The sequence below is a fragment of the Elephas maximus genome, chromosome 8 (genome assembly GCF_024166365.1).
Source record: "Elephas maximus indicus isolate mEleMax1 chromosome 8, mEleMax1 primary haplotype, whole genome shotgun sequence".
Classification (NCBI taxonomy): domain Eukaryota; kingdom Metazoa; phylum Chordata; class Mammalia; order Proboscidea; family Elephantidae; genus Elephas; species Elephas maximus.
In genome coordinates, this window is record NC_064826.1 from 130,426,034 (window position 1) to 130,445,047 (window position 19,014).

Genomic DNA, 19,014 nt, shown 5'->3' on the forward strand with positions numbered 1-19,014 from the left:
CAGGGGGAGGAAGTGAAGGCTCAGAAGTGGAGAGGAGTTACTGAACCTGAATCGTGGGTAGCCCTCAGGCACCACTCCCGGAGCTGCAGTGGCAGGCTGGTACCAGTGTTTGGTCGCAGTTTCCTCAGGGAGAAGCAGCCAGGCACACAGCCTACTCACACCTGTGGAACCAGAGAATAATAGTGCTCTGGGCAAAAGCTAAGTACTTGTGTATATTTTACTGAACCTCCCTGCCCCCAAGCCAGCTTCAGTGGCTTAATTCCCTGGGCCTGAGATAGGCCCCGTTGATGCCTAGAGCCATGCTCCTGGCCTTGCAGAAGGAAAAAAAATGCAATTGGGGGAAAAGATAATTTGCCAGCTCCACTAACTGGGGGACCACAGGACAGAAGCAGCTCCCATCCAGGCATAAATGGTGCAGGGACTTTGAGTACCTTTCCCCTCTGCATGGACCTCTGTGGGCCTATTTCAGGAGAACAGGTCCCTGTTCACAGAGTCTAACCATTTTGGCTGTGTGGCAGAGAGGTGGGCATTTGATGTTTGATATTGTTTTGCCTATTTAACAGGGTGCTCACCTACCCACATCAGGAGCCTAAGGACTGGTAGCACCGAGTCACCCGTGACAAGGGTCCAAGGATAAGTGGAACCTCCCAGTCCTACAACCAATAACATGGGTGCCATGGTCCATCTGCAGAACACACCCACCTGTATGCTCTAGGGATCAGGGACACGCTTTCCTCAGAGACACGTGGGGGATGATTCTCAGCCCCCTGCAATGTTCAGAGTGTGATCCTCCACTGAAACCAGATACCGATACCTACACCAATCACCCCTGCCCCTCTAAGACTGTAGGACAGAGCCTGTGCCACACACTTGATGATCAGCTACATGGACACCTGAGCTGAATTCATACAAGAAAAGTGAATGGACTCCTAGACTGATACACCTGATAACAGCTCTAGCCATCTGGGAACAGGATATCAGAGCTCCAAAGGCAAAAATAATCAAGCTGGCTCACTCAAGCAACACATTTGGGCATATCAAAACAAAACAAAGCAAGAAGCTAGGACACAGTCAGGAAGCATAAAATAAACTAATACAATAACTTATACATGACTCGGAGACAACAGTCAATATCAAGTCACATAAAGAAACAGACCATGGTCGCCTCAACAAGCTCTCAAAACAAAAAATCCAGGGACCTTCTCGATGAAAGCACATTCCTGTAATTACCAGAGGCAGAATACAAAGGTTTAACATACAGAACCCTTCAAAACATCAGGAATGAAATGAGGCAATATGCAGAACAAGCCAAGGAACACACAGATAAAGCAATTGAAGAAATTGGGAAGATTATTCAGGAACATAATGAAAAATTTAATAAGCTGGAAAAATCCATAGACAGACAGCAATCAGAAAATTAACAATAAAATTACAGAAGTAGAGAACTCAATAGAAAGTCAAAGGAGCAGAATTGAACAAGTAGAAGACAGAATTTCTGAACCTGAAGATAAATCACTTGGCACTAATATATTTGAAGAAAAATCACATAAAATAATTAAAAAAAATGAAGAAACCTTAAGAATCATGTGAGACTCCATCAAGAGAAATAACCTATGAGTGATTGGAGTACCAGAACACGGAGGGATAACAGAAAATACAGAGAGAATTGTTGAAGATTTGTTAGCAGAAAACCTCTGTGATAACATGGAAGATGAGAAGATATCTATCCAAGATGCTCATCAAACTCCACATAAGGTACATATTAAAAGAAAGCCACCAAGACATATTATAATCAAACTTGCCAAAACCAAAGACAAAGGAGAATTTTAAGAGCATCTAAAATTCAAACTCCACATAAGGTACATATTAAAAGAAAGTCACCAAGACATATTATAATCAAACTTGCCAAAACCAAAGACAAAGGAGAATTTTAAGAGCATCTAGGAATAAACAAAAAGTCACCTACAAAGGAGAGCCAATAAGAATAAGAATAAGCTTGGACTACAGGGCAGAAACCAAGCAGGCAAGAAGGCAATGGGATGACTTATTTATGAAATTGAAGGAAAAAAAAAATTGCCAGGCAAGAATCATATATCCAGCAAAACTGTCTCTTAAATATAAAGGTGAAATTAGGACATTTCCAGATAAACATAAGTTTAGGGAAATTGTAAAAAACAAACCAAACCAAAAGAAATAGTAAAGGGAGTTCTTTGGTCAGAAAATCAATAATATCAGGAATCAGCCCAACAGGAGAACACTGGGTAGAGCAATCAGATGTCAACCCAGACAGGGAAATAAAAAAACAAAGCAAGATTGAAAAAAAAAAGCTCAAAACAGGGTAACAGTGATGTTATTATGTAAAACAAGGTAACATTAAAACAATAAAGAGGGAATAAGAAATACAGTCATAGATTTTCTATATGGGGAGGAAGATACGGCAATACAAAGAAATAAAAGTTAGGTTTAAATTTAGAAAAATAGGGGTAAATACTAAGGTAACCAAAAAGGAGACAAACTATCTTACATAGCAAAATAAAATACAAGAAAAAAATAGAGACTCAGAAGAAACAAAACAAACAACAACAAATTTGAAGAAAGGACAATATATAATCTACTCAGCACATAAAATTAAGTGGGAAAAAGAAATGGTCAACAACACACAAAAAATGTCACCAAAATGATAGCACTAAATTCATACCTGTCCATAATTATACTGAATGTAAATGGACGAAATGCACCAATAAAGAGACAGAGAGTGGCAGAATGGATTAAAACCCATGATCTGTCTATATGCTTCCTACAAGAGACATACCTTAGACTTAGAGACACAAACACACCAAAACTCAAAGGATGGAAAAAATATATCAAGCAAATGACAATCAAAAAAGAGCAGGAGTGGCAACATTAATTTCTGACAAAATAGGCTTTTAAGTTAAATCCATCAAAAAGGATAAGGAAGGACACCATATAATGATTAAAGGGACAATACACCAAGAAGATATAACCGTATTAAATATTTATACACCCAATGACAGGGCTGTAAGATACATAAAACAAACTCTATCAGCACTGAAAAGTGAGACAGACAGCTCCACAATAATAGTAGGAGGCTTCAACACACCATTTTCGGTGAAGGACAGGACATCCAGAAAGAAGCTCAATAAAGACACGGAAGATCTAAATGCCACAAACAACCAACTTGACCTCATGGACATATACAGAACACTCCATCCAACAGCAACCAAGTATACTTTCTTTTCTAGCGCACATGGAACATTCTCTAGAATAGATCATGTATTAGGTCATAAAGCAAACCTTAGCAGAATCCAAAACACTGAAATATTACAGAGCATCTTCTCTGACCATAAGGCCAAAAAAGTGGAAATCAATAACAGAAAAAGCAGGGAAAAGATGTCAAACACTTGGAAACTGAACAATACACCGCTCAAAAAAGATTGGATTATAGAAGACATTAAGAATGGAATAAAGAAATTTATAGAATCCAATGAGAATGAAAACACGTCCTATCAGAACCTTTGGGACACAGCGAAAGCAGTGCTCAGATGTCAATTTATATCAATAAATGCACACATCCAAAAGGAAGAAAGAGCCAAAATCAAAGAATTATCCCTACAACTTGAATAAACAGAAAGATTGCAACAAAAGAAACCCTCAGGCACTAGAAGAAAACAAATAATAAAAATTAGAGCAGAAATAAAAATCAAATAGAAAACCGAAAAACAATTGAAAGAATTAACAAGAGTAAAAGCTGGTTCTTTGAAAAAATTAACAAAATTGATAAACCATTGGCCAAACTGACAAAAAAAAATACAGGAAAGGAAGCAAATAACCCGAATAAGAAATGATATGGATGATTTTACAACAGACCCAACTTAAAAGAATCACATAGAATTACTATGAAAAATTGTACCCTAACAAATTTGAGAACCTAGAAGAAATGGGTGAATTCCAGAAACACACTGTCTACCTAAACTAACACAAACTAAACAGACCCATAACAAAAGAAGAGATTGAAAAGTTAATCAAAAAACTCCCAACACAAAAAAGCCCTGGCCTGGATGGCTTCACTGCAGAGTTCCACCAAACTTTCAGAGGAGAGTTAACTCCACTCCTACTAAAGGTACTTCAGAGCATAGAAAAGGGTGGAATACTACCAAACTCATTCTATGAAGTGACCATATCCCTGATACCAAAAAAAGGTAAAGACAACCCAAGAAAAGAAAATTATATGTAGATGCAAAAATCCTCAACAAAATTCTAGCCAAAAGAATTCAACAACATATCCAAAAAATCATTCACCATGACCAAGTGGGATTCATACCAGGTATGCAGGGATGGTTCAACACTAGAAAAACAATTAATGTAATCCATTGTATAAATAAAACAAAAGAAAAGAAGAATCACATGATTTTATCAATTGATGCAGAAAAGGCATTTGACAAAGTTCAACAAATGATAAAAACTCTCAGCAAAATAGAAATAGAAGGAAAATTCCTCAACATAATAAAGGGCATTTATACAAAGCCAACAGCCAACATCACCCTAAATGGAGAGAGCATGAAAGTATTCCCCTAGAGATAGGGAACCAGACAAGGATGCACTTTACCATGGCTCTTATTCAGCATTGTGCTGGAGGTCCTAGCCAGAGCAATTAGGCTGGATAAAGAAATAAAGGGCATCCAGATTGGCAAGGAAGAAGTAAAAGTATCTCTATTTGCAGATGACATGGTCTTATACATAGAAAACCCTACGGAATCCTCAAGAAAACTATTGAAACTAATAGAAGAGTTCAGCAGAGTATCGGGATACAAGATAAACATACAAAAATCAGTTAGATTCCTCTACACCAACAAAAAGAACATCAAAGAGGGAATCATCAAATCAATACCATTTACAGGAACCCCCAAGAAGATGAAATACTTAGGAATAAATCTTACCAGGGATGTAAAAGATTTGTACAAAGAAAACTACAAAACACTTCTGCAAGAAACCCAAAGAGACCTACATAAGTGGAAAAACGTACCTTGCTCATGGATAGGAAGACTTAATATCATAAAAATGTCTATTCTACCAAAAGCAATCTATAGATTTAATGCAATTCTGATCCAAACTCCAACTACATTCTTTAATGAGATGGAGAAACCAATCACCAACTTCATATGGAAGGGAAAGAGGCCCTGGATAAGTAAAGAATTATTGAAAAAGAAGAACAAATTGGAAGGCCTTGCTCTACCTGATTTTAGAACCTATTATACTGCTCCAGTAGTCAAAACATTCTGGTACTGATACAACAACAGATACATAGACCAGTGGAACAGAATTGAGAATCCAGATATAAATCCATCCTCAGGTGAGCAGTGGATATTTGACAAAGGCCCCAAAATTCTTAAATGGGGGAAAAGACAGTCTTTTAATAAATGGTGCTGGCATAACTGGATATCCATCTGCAAAAAAATGAAACAAGACCCATACCTCACTCTATGCACAAAAACGAGCTCAAATGGATGGAAGAATTAAATATAAAATCTAAAACAATAAAGGTAATGGAAGAAAAAATAGGGACAAGGTTAGGGGACCTAATACGTGGAATAAGCAGTGTACAAAACATTACTAACAATGCAGAAGAAAAACTAGATAACTGGGAGCTCCTAAAAATCACACAACACCTATGATCATCCAAAGACTTCACCAAAAGAGTAAAAAGACTACCTACAGACTGGGAAAATGTTTTAAGCTATGACATTTTTGATCAGCTCCTGATCTCTAAAATCTAGATGATACTGCAAAAACTCAACTACAAAAGGACAAATAACCCAATTAAAAAATGCATAAAAGATATGAATAGACACTTCACTAAAGAAAACATTCAGGTAGCTAACAGATACATGAGGAAATGTTTGCAATCATTAGCCATTAGAGAAATGCAAATCAAAGCTACGATGAGATTCCATCTCACTCCAACAAGTCTGACAATAATCCAAAAAAACACAAAACAATAAATGCTGGAGAGGCTGTGGAGAGACTGAAACACTTATACACCGCTGGTAGGAATATAAAATGGTACAACCACTTTGGAAATCAATTTGATGCTTCCTTAAAAAGCTAGAAATAGAACTACCATATGATCTAGCAATAAGGGCCTTTACATGAACAGATATATGCACACCCATGTCTATTGCAGCACTGTTTACACTAGCAAAAAGATGGAGGCAATCAAGGTGCCCATCAACGGATGAATTGATAAATAAATTATGGTATATTCACACAATGGAATACTACGCATTGATAAAGAGCAATGATGAATCTGTGAAACATTTCATAACATGAAGGAATCTGGAAGGCATGCTGAGTGAAATTAGTCAGTTGTAAAAGGACAAGTATTGTATAAGACCACTATTATAAGAACTCAAGAAATAGTTGAAACAGAGGAAAAATATTCTTTGATGGTTATGAGGCGGGGAGCAGGGAGGGTGGGAGACGGGTATTCACTAAATTAGTTAGTAGGTAAGAACTACTTTAGGTGACAGGAAAGACCACAGGCAATGCAGGCGAGGTCAGCACAACTGGACTAAACCAAAAGCAATGAAGTTTCCTGAATAAACTGAATGCTTCAAAGGCCAGCGCAGCAGGGGCGAGGGTTTGGGGACCATGGTTTCAGGCGACATCTAAGTGAACGTGAACTGGCAATAATAAAATCTATTAAGAAAACATTCTGCATCCTACTTTGTAAAGTGGCATATGGGGTCTTAAATGCTAGCCAGCGGCCATCTAAGATGCATCAATTGGTCTCAACCCACCTGGATCAAAGGAGAATGAAGAACACCAAGGATACAAGGGAATTATGAGGCCAAAGGACAGAAAGGGCCACATAAACCAGAGACTACATCAGCCTGAGACCACAAGAGCTAGATGGTGCCCGGCTACAACCGATGAATGCCCTGACAGGGAACACAACAGAGACCCACTGAGGGAGCAGGAGAGCCGTGGGATGCAGACCCCAAATTCTCATAAAAGGACTAGACTTAATGGTCTGACTGAGGCTGGAAGAACCTCGGTGGTCATGGTCCCAAGACCTTCTGGTGGCCCAGGACAGGAGCCATTCGCAAAGCCAACTCTTCAGACAGAGTGTGGACTGGACAATGGGTTGGAGAGGGATGCTGGTGAGGTGCGAGCTTCTTGGATCAGGTGGACTCTTGAGAGACTGTGTTGGCATCTCCTCCCTGGAGGGGAGATTAGAGGGTAGAGGGGGTTAGAAGCTGGTGAAATGGACACGAAAAAAGTGAGTGGAGGGAGGGAGTGGGCTGTCTCATTAGGGGGAGAGCAACTGGGAGTATGTAGCAAGATGTATATAAATTTTTTTTGTGAGAGATTGACTTGATTTGCAAACTTTCACTTAAAGCACAACAAAAACTTAAAAAAAATTTTTTTTTCACCTGATATCAGTAGGCCACTCCTGCTCTTTTTTGTTTACTGGTTGCATGGAATGTTTTTTCCGTCCTTTCATTTTCAGTCTGTTTTTTCCTTATATCAATGGTGTGTTTCTTGTAGACACCTAAAGGATGGATTTTTTTTTTAGTCTGTTCTGCCACTGTCTGTCTTTTGCATAGGGAGTTTAAACCATTTACATTTAAGGTTATTACTGGAAATGAAGTGTCCACCTCATTCATTTTGCTTTTTTTTTTTTAATTTGTTTTGTATCTTGTCTTTTTATTATCATTTTTCTGTTATTTTTTGTGTTTGGCTGTTTTCTTGTGATGGACCTTTTTGATTTCTATTTTATTTTCTTCTGTGTATGTTTTTGTAGGTGATTTCTTAGTGGTTACCACACATATTACATTTCACAACTTGCAATTGTGACATTGAACATATGAGCAACAGGTAACGCAAGATTAACATATTAAGTCAATTCCCAATTTGCTCCCTCCTCCCCCAGGTCTGTTGGTGAGTCTCCATTAACATCATTTTACATCCTATATTCCATAGCTTTACTTTGTACTTATTCTTTGTAAACTTGATACTGTATTGCTTAAAATATTAAACTATTGAGTTTATTTCCTGAAAATAACATATACTTGGTTCTTATGATTGCCCACGTTGTTGTGTTTTTCTACTGATAATTGATAAATATTTTAACTGAAATTTGGAGAGGTTACATAAGATACTGCTAACTCGACACTTAACTGTAATTCTTTCCATTTAAGTAGATTTGTCAATTTACAAAAAGTATTAACTTTATTTAGATAATCAAATACATTAAATAAGGATTTACATACTAGTCAAATAAAATAATTAATCTAGTTAAATTCAGGAACATGCAATATATTTTTACCAGTACTTCTATTATAAAAAAAAAAAAAAAATTTTTTTTTTCTTTTTCTATGATATGATACTACTCTGCAAGTCTTAGCTTAGTGGTTTTACTACCAGAGCATCAAAAATACAAGAGTCTTAGGCACGACAGCAGGACCAATGAATCAGATTCCCTTGGTTTGTGTTCTCTATATCTCTGTGTTGTCAGAGATTCACCAGAAGTTTTAATCCACCACCAGATTTTAAAAATCTATTTTACAAAACAAAAACTAACAGTAAAATAAAATACATCCATATTTTTTAAATAAAGACTCAATATTTACTACATATAGGATATTCAATTGTTTTCCTGGACAGAATATAAATTGAGATTGTTAGAAATTGTTAAAAATTGAGATTGTTACAAATTGTTAGATGATATTAAAGATAACATTTAAAACTGCAAACTTTTAAGAGTCAGTAGTTTTTTTAAATACAAACCATTAAAATCCACTTAAACTATTCTGAAGATGTTGTCATTAAAAACAAGACTTTTCATTAAATGTAAAAATTTAAAATATCTAGTTACAAATTTAAGGAACCTCGATGGCACAAGAGAGATGCTTGGCTGCTAATGAAAGGTTGGAGGTTTGAACTTACCCAGTGGCTCCACGGGAGAAAGTCCTGGAAATCTGTAAAGATTACAGATTAGAAAAACTCTACAGTGCAGCTCTACTCTGTCGTATGGTGTCGCTATGAACTGAAATCGACTTGACACACCTAACAACAACAAGTTATAAATTTAGTAAGAAAGGTATTTAAACTATACAGAGGAAATTATTTTTTAAAAAGGCACCAAAAAAAAAAAAGCTTGTAATAAAAATGGAGTGACACACATTTAAATTCCCATTCGCAGCAAGCACATTTGACCACTAGAGGAAAGACAGAAAATATTATGACAATATTGATAAATCTCTAGTTTTTAGAAAATTCTGTTCTTCAAAAATTACCATAAAGACATTTAAAAGGAAAAAAGCAAAACCTTGTAAATAAATGGAGCATATCTGGCAGATGATGGGGTATTTATAAAAAAAAAAAAGCACTCTTAAAATTACTAATGAGAAGATGCACAAACAACTGGAATAATTCACACAGCATATAACAGGTCATTTACTAAAATAAATACAAATTGCAAATGGGCATAGAAATAAATATTCAAACTCATTAGTATTCAAAAAATGAAATTTTAGTAAAAATGCAAACCAATTTCTTTGCATATTAATTTTGAAAAGAATTTTAAAAATCTAATTCAGTAGGTGGAAGGTGAGAAGAAATGAGCACTTCCAGTCACTGCTGACAGGCATGTTAATTACTAGAAGCTAACTTTAGTTCAATTTAGAAATACTTAACAGAAGCTCTGAAAATGTAAATGCCATTACTTAGCAATTCTACTTCAGAATTTTATCCTGAGGGACTAATCATCAATATGTGGAACAACTGTTTATAATGACAAAACAGTAGATGATATAGAAAACTTAGGTAGAAATTTGAAGTGACTACCAAAAACAGACAGGCTAAATAATTTATTTGTGCAGACACAGAACCTAAACAATATATTACTTAAAACAAGCATACATACATACATGATGACAAAAAGAGGCAATGCATGGGTTAATTATGAAGGAATGCCATGACCTAAGGACTATGAATAATTTCATCATCTACTTTTGTGCGCTTGCAATCCAAAAAGAGAAGAAACATTTTCAGCTTGTCTTACCAACAGTGTCAAAAAAGCAGTTGACTTGCATTCTCTCATATATATTAAAGGCTAAGTTTCTATAAGAGCATAGTATTATATTTCATAATAATATTCCAATACTTAACATAGACTAACTCACTCCTTATGACAGCCTCTAAAATTATATTGATTATTATCCCTGCTAATACATAAGGAAACTACCAATTAACAATTCATGGAATCAAGATTCACAACTTGGGTGATTGTTTCCTGTATAACACTGCATTCATGAGCACAAAGAGAATCTATTAGACTATCAAAATTCATGTGGTATCTAAACAGAGAAAAAAAAAACATTATTTAAAAGTACAAATGGGATAACTACAGACACCCCAAAGAGGGTGTCTGGATAGATTGTAATTAATTAACATCATAAGACTACGTTCTATGCCACTAATGAAATAAAATTACAAAATGATAATAAAATAATGCTTTTATAAGTCTATATATTTGGAAGCTAAATAATAAGCTACCAAATAACACTTAAAATAATTAAGAATATATAATAAGAAAATTATAAAATAATCAAATATGAGTGAAACTGAAAAATATATATACATAACAAATATGTGGGTACATAATGCTGAAACATTATTTAGACAGAAATTGAACTACAGTCAACGAAAAATAGAAAGATTAAATCTATCATACATGATAAAAAGTCAAGGAAACTCGAGCACATACAGAGTAAATTCAAAGAAACAAGAAAGAACCTAACATAAATATAGATCAATGATATAAAGGAAAAAAATGAAAAATTTAACCAAGAGCTGATCTTTTTAAAATAGGCTCTTGGAGAAGACATGAAGTAAACAATAAGGAAAATAAAGGAATAAAAAGAGAATGACTATACCATTAAAAAGCACACTGACGATAAAGGAATTTTAACAGTACCACAAATTGATCAAACATGCAATCAAAAGGCATTGATAATTACTGGTGATAGGAATGCAAAAGTTGGAATCAAAAAGAAGAATCTGTAGCTGGAAAATATGGGTTGGTGAAAGAAATGACACCAGAAATGGTGTGATAGAATTTTGCAAGACCAAGGACTTATTCATTGAAAACACCTTTCTTTAAAACATAAACAGTGAATATACACATGGAACTTGCCAGATGGAATACAAAGGAACCAAACTGACTGTATCTGAGAAGAGAGATGATAGAAATGCTCAATACCAGCACTAAGAACAAGGCTAGGGGTGGACTGCAGAACAGACCATCGATTGTTCACATGCAAGTTCAAGTTGAAGATAAAGAAACTTTTAAAAAGTCCAGGAGAGTCAAAGTGTGACTTTGAGCATATACCAACTGAATTTAGAGGCCATCTAGATTGGATGTATTGAACACTAACAACTGAAGACCAGAGGAGTTGCGGGATGACATCAAGGCCATCATACATGAAGAAAGCAAGAGGTCATTAGAAAGACAGAAAAGAAAGAAAAGACCCAATTGAATGTCAGAAGAGACTCTGAAACTTGTTCCTGAAAATAGAGTAGATAAAGGTACAGAAGATATAATCACTTAAAAGTGCTGAATGAAAAGTTTCAAAGGGTGGCTTGAGAAGACCAGTATTATAATGAAATGTGCAAAGACCTGGAGTTAGAAAACCAAAAGGGAAGGCCATGCTGAACATTTCTCAAGCTGAAAGAACTGAACAAAAATTCAAGCCTTAAGTTGCAATATTGAAGGTTTCTATGAGCAAAATAATGAATGATGTAGGAAGCATCAAAAGGAGATGGAAGAAATATATAGTCACTGTACCAAAAAAAAAAAACTGGTTGACATTCAACCATCACAGATGGAAGCATATGATCAAGAACAAACGGCACTGAAGGAAGAAGTCCAAGCTACACTGAAGGCATCAGAGAAAAACAAGGCTCAAAGAATTGATGGAACACCAATTGAGATGTTTCAACAAAGAGATGCAGCACTGGGATGTACTCACTTGTCAATGCCAAGAAATATGGAAGCTATTTCTGGCCAACCTACAGGAAAAGATCCATATTTCTGCCCATTCCAAGGAAAGGCGATCTAACAGAATGGGAAAATTATCAAACAATATCATTAACATCACATGCAGGTAATATTTTGCTGAAGATAATTTAAAAACAATAGTATCAGTACATCAACGGGGAGCAACCAGAAATTCAAGCCAGATTCAGAAGAGTACATGGAATGAGGGACATCCTTGCTGATGTCAGATGGATCTTTGCTGAAAGTGGAGATTGCCAGAAAGATGTTTACCTGTGTTTCATTGGCTATGCAAAGGCATTTGACTGTGTGGCTCATAACAAACTATGGATAACACTGCAAGAATAGGAATTCCAGAACACTTAATTGTGCTCATGACGAAGTTGTACATAGACCAAGAGGCATTTGTTCAAACAGAACAATGGTTTAAAATCAGGAAAGATATGGGTCAGGGTTGAATCCTTTCACCATTCTTATACAATCTACATGCTCAGCAAATAATTCAAGAAGCTGGACTATATGAAGAAGAACATGATAGCAGGATTGGAGGAAGACTCACGAACAACCTGAGATATGTAGATGACACAACTTTAAGTGCAGAAAGCTAGGAGGGCTCAAATCACTTACTGAGGAAGATAAAAAACTACATCCTGCGGCATGGATTAAACATCAACATAATGAGGACAAAAGTCCTCACAATTGGACCAATAAGCAACATCATGATAAACAAAGAAAAGATTGACCTTATCAATGATTTCATTTTATTTGGATCCACAATCAACACCCATGAAAGCAGCAGTCAAGAAATTAAATGACTTATTTCACCAGGCAAATCTGCTGCAAAAGACTTCTTTAAAGTGTTAAAAAGCAAAGATGTTACTTCAAGGCCTTAGATGTGCCTGACTGAAGCCATGGTATTTTCAGTAGCCTCAAATGCATGTGAAAGCTGGACAGTAAATAAGGAAGACCAGAGAAGAATTGATGTCTTTGAATTACACTGTTGGTGAAAAATATTAAATACACCGTGGACTGCCAGAAGAACAAACAAATCTGCCTTGGAAGAAGTACAACCAGAATGCTCCTTAGAAGCAAGGATGGCGAGGCTTCATCTCATGTACTTTGGACAAGTTATCAGGAAGGACCAGTCCCTGGAGAAGGGCATCATGCTTGATAAAGCAGAGGGTCAGGAAAGAGAGGAAGACTCTCAATGAGATGGATTGGCATAGTGGCTGCAACAACGGGCTCAAGCATAACAATGATTGTGAGGGTGGTGCAGAACCAGGCAGCGTTCGATTCTGTTGTACATAGGGTTGCTATGAGTCAGAGTCAACTCAACAGCACCTGTATTAATACCACAACAATATATTAATAAATTTGAAAAATAAATAAAATAAATGCATTTCCAAAAATATAGATAAATTGCTGAAAATTGCCCAAGTTGAAACAGAAAACTTATATTGGTCTTTACATTTTAAAGGCATTATAGTGGTAAAAACATCCTTCTTAAATTTTCAGGCTCTGTTGATCCCATAGGTGAGTTCCTTTCAATTTGTTCCAAAAAGAAACAGACCAAAAAGTTGCTCAGCTTATTCAATAAGATTAGTGTAAACTCAATTCCAAAATTAGGTTATCATTTAAAAAAAAAAAAAAAGAAGGGTACATTTAATTTACTGACAAAAATTCAAATTTATTCAATGAATATTTATTACATATTAAACACTGTTCTGGGCTCTTGATATAAAGCACTGAATATAAAAATGTCAAATACCTGTCAACATGAAACTTAGAATATAATGAGAGGCAGTGAGTAATAAACAACCCTTCAAGTTTACATCTGTTGGAGTTAAATTTCTATAGAGAAAAGTACCACAGCGTAAGCATAATTTGGAAAGCAGTAGGTTTTCTGTTTTTTGTAAGCTGGTAGGGGAAAGACTACCTTTCATTAGATTGAGGTAGTAGATGCTAGAGTGCTACACTCTGTTTTCCGTTCTAGTGAATGTGTACAGGGAGATGGTGAAAAGATTGACGAAGAATCCATGCCTTTGAATTATGATGTTGGGGAAGAGCAATGAATATTATTACATGGACTACGAGAAAGTACGTCTTGGAAGAAGAACAGCCAGAGTGCACCTTGAAAGTGAGGATGGCAAGACTTCGTCTCATGTACTTTGGACATGTTATCATCACATTCTCTTGCTAGAGGGTGGCAAATTAATTACACAAAAATTCAAGCACCTTCCATCTCAGTGAAATTTCTAGGGGTCCAGTGGTGTGGGGCATATGGAGATATTCCTCCTAAAGTGAAGAATAAGTTATTGCATCTGGCTGCTTCCACAACTAAAAAGGAGGCATAATGAGTACTGGGCCTCTTTGGATTTTGGAGGCAACATGTTCCTCATTTGGGTGTGCTACTCCAGCCTATTTATCAAGTGACTCAAAAAGCTTCTATTTTTGAGTGTGGCCCAGAACAAGAGAAGGCTCTGCAATAGGTTCAGGCTGCTGTGAAAGTCACTCTGCCACTTAGGCCTTATGATCCAGCTAATTCAATCCTGCTTGAAGTGTCTGTGGCAGATAGAGATGTTGTTTGGAGCCTTTGGCAGGGCCCTACTGGTGAATCACATCACAGACCCTTAGGATTTTGGAGCAAAGTCCTGCCATCCTCTGCAGATAACCACTCTCCTTTTGAGAAACAGCCTTTGGCTTGTTAGTGGGCCTTAGTAGAGACTGAACACTTAACCATGGGACACCAAGTCACCATGTGGCCTGAACTGTCCATCATGAACTGGGTGTTGTATGACCCCCAGAGTCCTAAAGTTGGACGTGCACAACAGCACTCCATCATTAAACGAAGTGGTATATACGAGATCATGCCCCAGTAGGACCTAAGGCACAAGTAAGTTGCACGAGGAAGTGGCCAAATTGCCCATGGTCTCCACTAGTGTCACATTACCTTCCATCTCCCAGTCTGCACCTATGGCCTCATGGGGAATTCCTTATGATCAGTTAACTGAAGAAGAGAAAATTCATGCCTGGTTTACAGATGATTCTGCATGATATGCAGGCACCACTCGAAACTGGACAGCGGCAGCACTACAGTCCCTTTCTGGGACCTCCCTGAAGAACAGTGGTGAAGGGAAATCCTCCCAATGGGCAGAACTTTGAGCAGTGCACATGGTTGTTCACTTTGCTTGGAAAGAGAAATGGCCAGATGTGCAATTGTATACAGATTCATGGGCTGTGGCCAATGATTTGGCTGAATGCTCAGGGACTAGGAAGGAACACGATTGGAAAATCGAAGACAAAGAATTATGGGGAAGAGGTATGTCAATGGACCTGTCTGAATGGACCAAAGAAATGAAGATATTTGTGTCTCATGTGAATGGTCACCAAAGCGTGACCTGAGCAGAGGATGATTTTTAACTACCAAGTGGATAGGATGACGTGTTCTGTGAAAACCAGTCACCCTCTTTCCGCAGCTACTCCTGTCATTGCTCAATAGGCTCGTGAACAAAGTGGCCATGGTAGCAGGGATGGAGGTTATGCATGGGCCCAGCGACATGAACTTCCACTCACCAAGGCTGACTTGGCTACAGTCACTGCTGAGTGCCCAATTTGCCAGCAGCAGAGACCAACACTGAGTCCCTGATATGGCACCACATCTTGAGGTGATCAGCCAGCAACCTGGTGACAAGATGATTACGCTGGACCACCTCTATTGTGGAAAGGGCAGTGTTTTGTCCTCACTGGAATGTATACTTGCTGTGGATATGGATTTGCCTTCCCTGCATGCAATGTATCTACCAGAACTACCACACTAAGACTTACAGAGGTAAGTGTAGTGGTTAAGTGTTATGGCTGCTAACCAAAGGGTCAGCAGTTCGAATCCTCCAGGCACTCTCTGGAAACTCTATGGGGCAGTTCTACTCTGTCCTATAGGGTCTCTATGAGTCGGAATCGACTTGATGGCACTGGGTTTAAGACTTACAGAATGTTTTATCCACAGTCATGGTATCCCACACAGCATTGCCTCAGATCAAGGGACTCACTTCAGAGAAAATGAAGTGCGGCAGTGGGCCCATGCTTATGGAGTTCACTGGTCTTTCTATGTTCCTCATCATCCTGAGGCAGCTGGCTTGATAGAACCATGGAATGGCTTCCTAAAGACACAATTACAGCACCAGATAGGTGGCAATTCCTTGCAGGGTTGGGGCAATGTTCTCCAGGAGGCTGTATATGCTCTGAACCAGCGTCCCGTATATGGTACCGTTTCTCCCGTAGCCAGGACTCATGGGTCCAGGAATCAAAGGGTGGAAATGGGAGTGGCACCACTATTACCCCTAATGTGTCACTCACAAGATTTTTGCTTCCTGTCCCTACTACCTTATGCTCTGAAGGTCTAGAGGTCTTAGTTCCAAAGGGAGAAATGCTCCCACCTGGAGACACATCACTGATTCCATTGAATTGGAAGCTAAGAATGACACCTGGCCACTTTGGGCTCTTTATGCCTCTGGATCAACAGGCAAAGAAGAAAGTTACCATACTGGCTGGTGTGATTGATCCTGATTACCAAGAGGAGATCAGATTGATATTACATAACAGAGGTAAAGAAGAATATGTCTGGAATGCAGATGATCCTTTAGGGCATCTCTTAGTACTACTATGCCCTGTGGTTAAAGTTAATGGAAAACTACAGCAACTCAATTTTGACATGAAGGTTAATGGCCCAGACCCTTCAGGAATGAAGGCTTGGGTCACCCCTCCAGGCAAAGAACCACGACCAGCTGAGGTGCTTGCTGAGAGCAAAGGAAACACAGAATGGGTGGTGGAAGAAGGTAGTTCTAAATACCAGTTATGGCCATGCGACCAGTTGCAGATAAGAAAACGGTAATTGTTACATTTCTTCTTTTTATGTGTGCATTAATTTTTTTTTTCACTTATAAAATACAAGAGGTAAACGGGGCTAGTGTGCTTTTGGTTGTATGAGTGTTAGTTGTATCATGTTAGTCGCAAGTATTACTTCGTAATTGTCTTTGTTCAGAGATTATGTACGGTTTGGGGAGATGTGTACAGGTGCCAAGTTGACAAGGGGTAAAGTGTGATGGTTAAGATTGTGTGTCCACTTGGCTGGGCCATGGCTCTCAGTATTTATATGTGATTACCCCATGATGAGATCTGCTGTGCGTAGCCAATCAGTTGAAAGGAGGTTGCCTTGGGCATGTAGCCTGCATTTGAATATAAATGGATGTTCTGGCTTTTGCTCTCTCTGGATCCTGAAACTGCCTCTTGTTCCTCTGACCTCCGGTTCTTGGGACTTGAAGTAGCAACTTACCTGCCAATCTTGGGATTCATCCATCTTCATGGCCTGTGAGCAAGTGCCCTGCTCTCTGATCTGCCAGTCTGGGGTTCACCAGCTCCTGGAGCTACGTGAATCAGGACAAACCTCTATCCGGATCCACAGACTTGGGACATTTCAGTCTCTACAATTGTGTGAGCTGTTTCCTTGATATAAATCTCTCTCTATATATATGTAGGTATTTATATGCTTTACTGGTTTTGCTTCCATAGAGAGCCCAGCCTAAGACAACTGTCCAGGAGAAGGATATCATGCTTGGTAAGGCAGAGGGTCAGCAAAAAAAGAGGAAGAGCCACAATGAGATGAGTTGACACAGTGGCTACAAAAATGGGCTCAAAGGCAGCAACAATTTTAAGGATGGTACAGGACCAGACAGTGTTTCATTCTATTGTACATAGGGTTGCTATGAGTTGGAACCAACTGACTGCACCTAACAATAACAACAACAGCAGCAACAACGGCCTCAGACTAAATCCTTGCAATAAGGGCTATAGTTTATCTCACTAACCCTGATCTTGTATGTTTTCCAGAAGCTGTTACTAAACAGAAAAGTTCACTCCTTTCAGGCACAGTTTAGTGGTGCAGGAAGTGTATCTAAGCCGTGCAAAGGGTGAACTGTATGGCTCACTGCTGGTGCCCTCTTAAGGTTTCTACTAACTGCCACAACCATCCCCCAGCTACTGTTAATGTCAGCTGATTACAACTCACAGCTGCCCACTTTTGTACAAAATTGCTTTTGGACAAACAGGAGCTACACAGTCTGGGAGGCAATAGGTACCCCAGGGGCCAACCTTAGCCAGTGACTAACTGGCATGAGGGTAGAGAGACATGGCCCCCTTCTCTCAAGACCAGACTAACTTCATGGAATTATTTATGTATGCTATGGATTCTTCTGGTGTGAACTGGATTCAGTAGTGTTCCTCCTCAATTTAGGACAGATCTGAAATTCCATCCTATCTCCAGGGCTCCTCGTAGGATGGGTTGAGGGTTTAGCTACATTTCTATATGGATTACCTTTTCTCTCTGACCAAACCTGAATCCTTCACTTCCTTATATTTCCTGAGAGCAAACCCTAATAAATTATTTGCAATTTCCATCTCAAGGTATGTTCCCATAACCCAAAACAGTATGAAATTAGACTCAAGCTACTCTCAAACTTATCAGATAAATAAAACATGCATACAACAGTTAGAAGCAATGACTCAGATATATACTCACAGAGATTGATTTACATGTAAAATGTAGGACTGCCTAAGCCAAAAGAGAACTAAAATAAGATCTACAGAATTTGTACACATTAACAACACAATGACAGCCACAAGTGGGAACATTTGACAAAGGCAGCTTAAAAGTGAAGACTTTATAAATATACCTCAACTCAAGTTGGTGCAGTGGAGTCATTTCAGACTCAGAGCAATACTACAGGACAGAGTAGGACTGCCCCGTAGAGTTCCCAAAGAGCCTCGTGGATTTGAACTGCCCACCTCTTGGTTAGCAGAAGTAGCTCTTAACCACTGTGGCACCAGGGTTTCCTAAATATACCTACTCCTCACTTATTGAGTATCTTGTTACATGATGT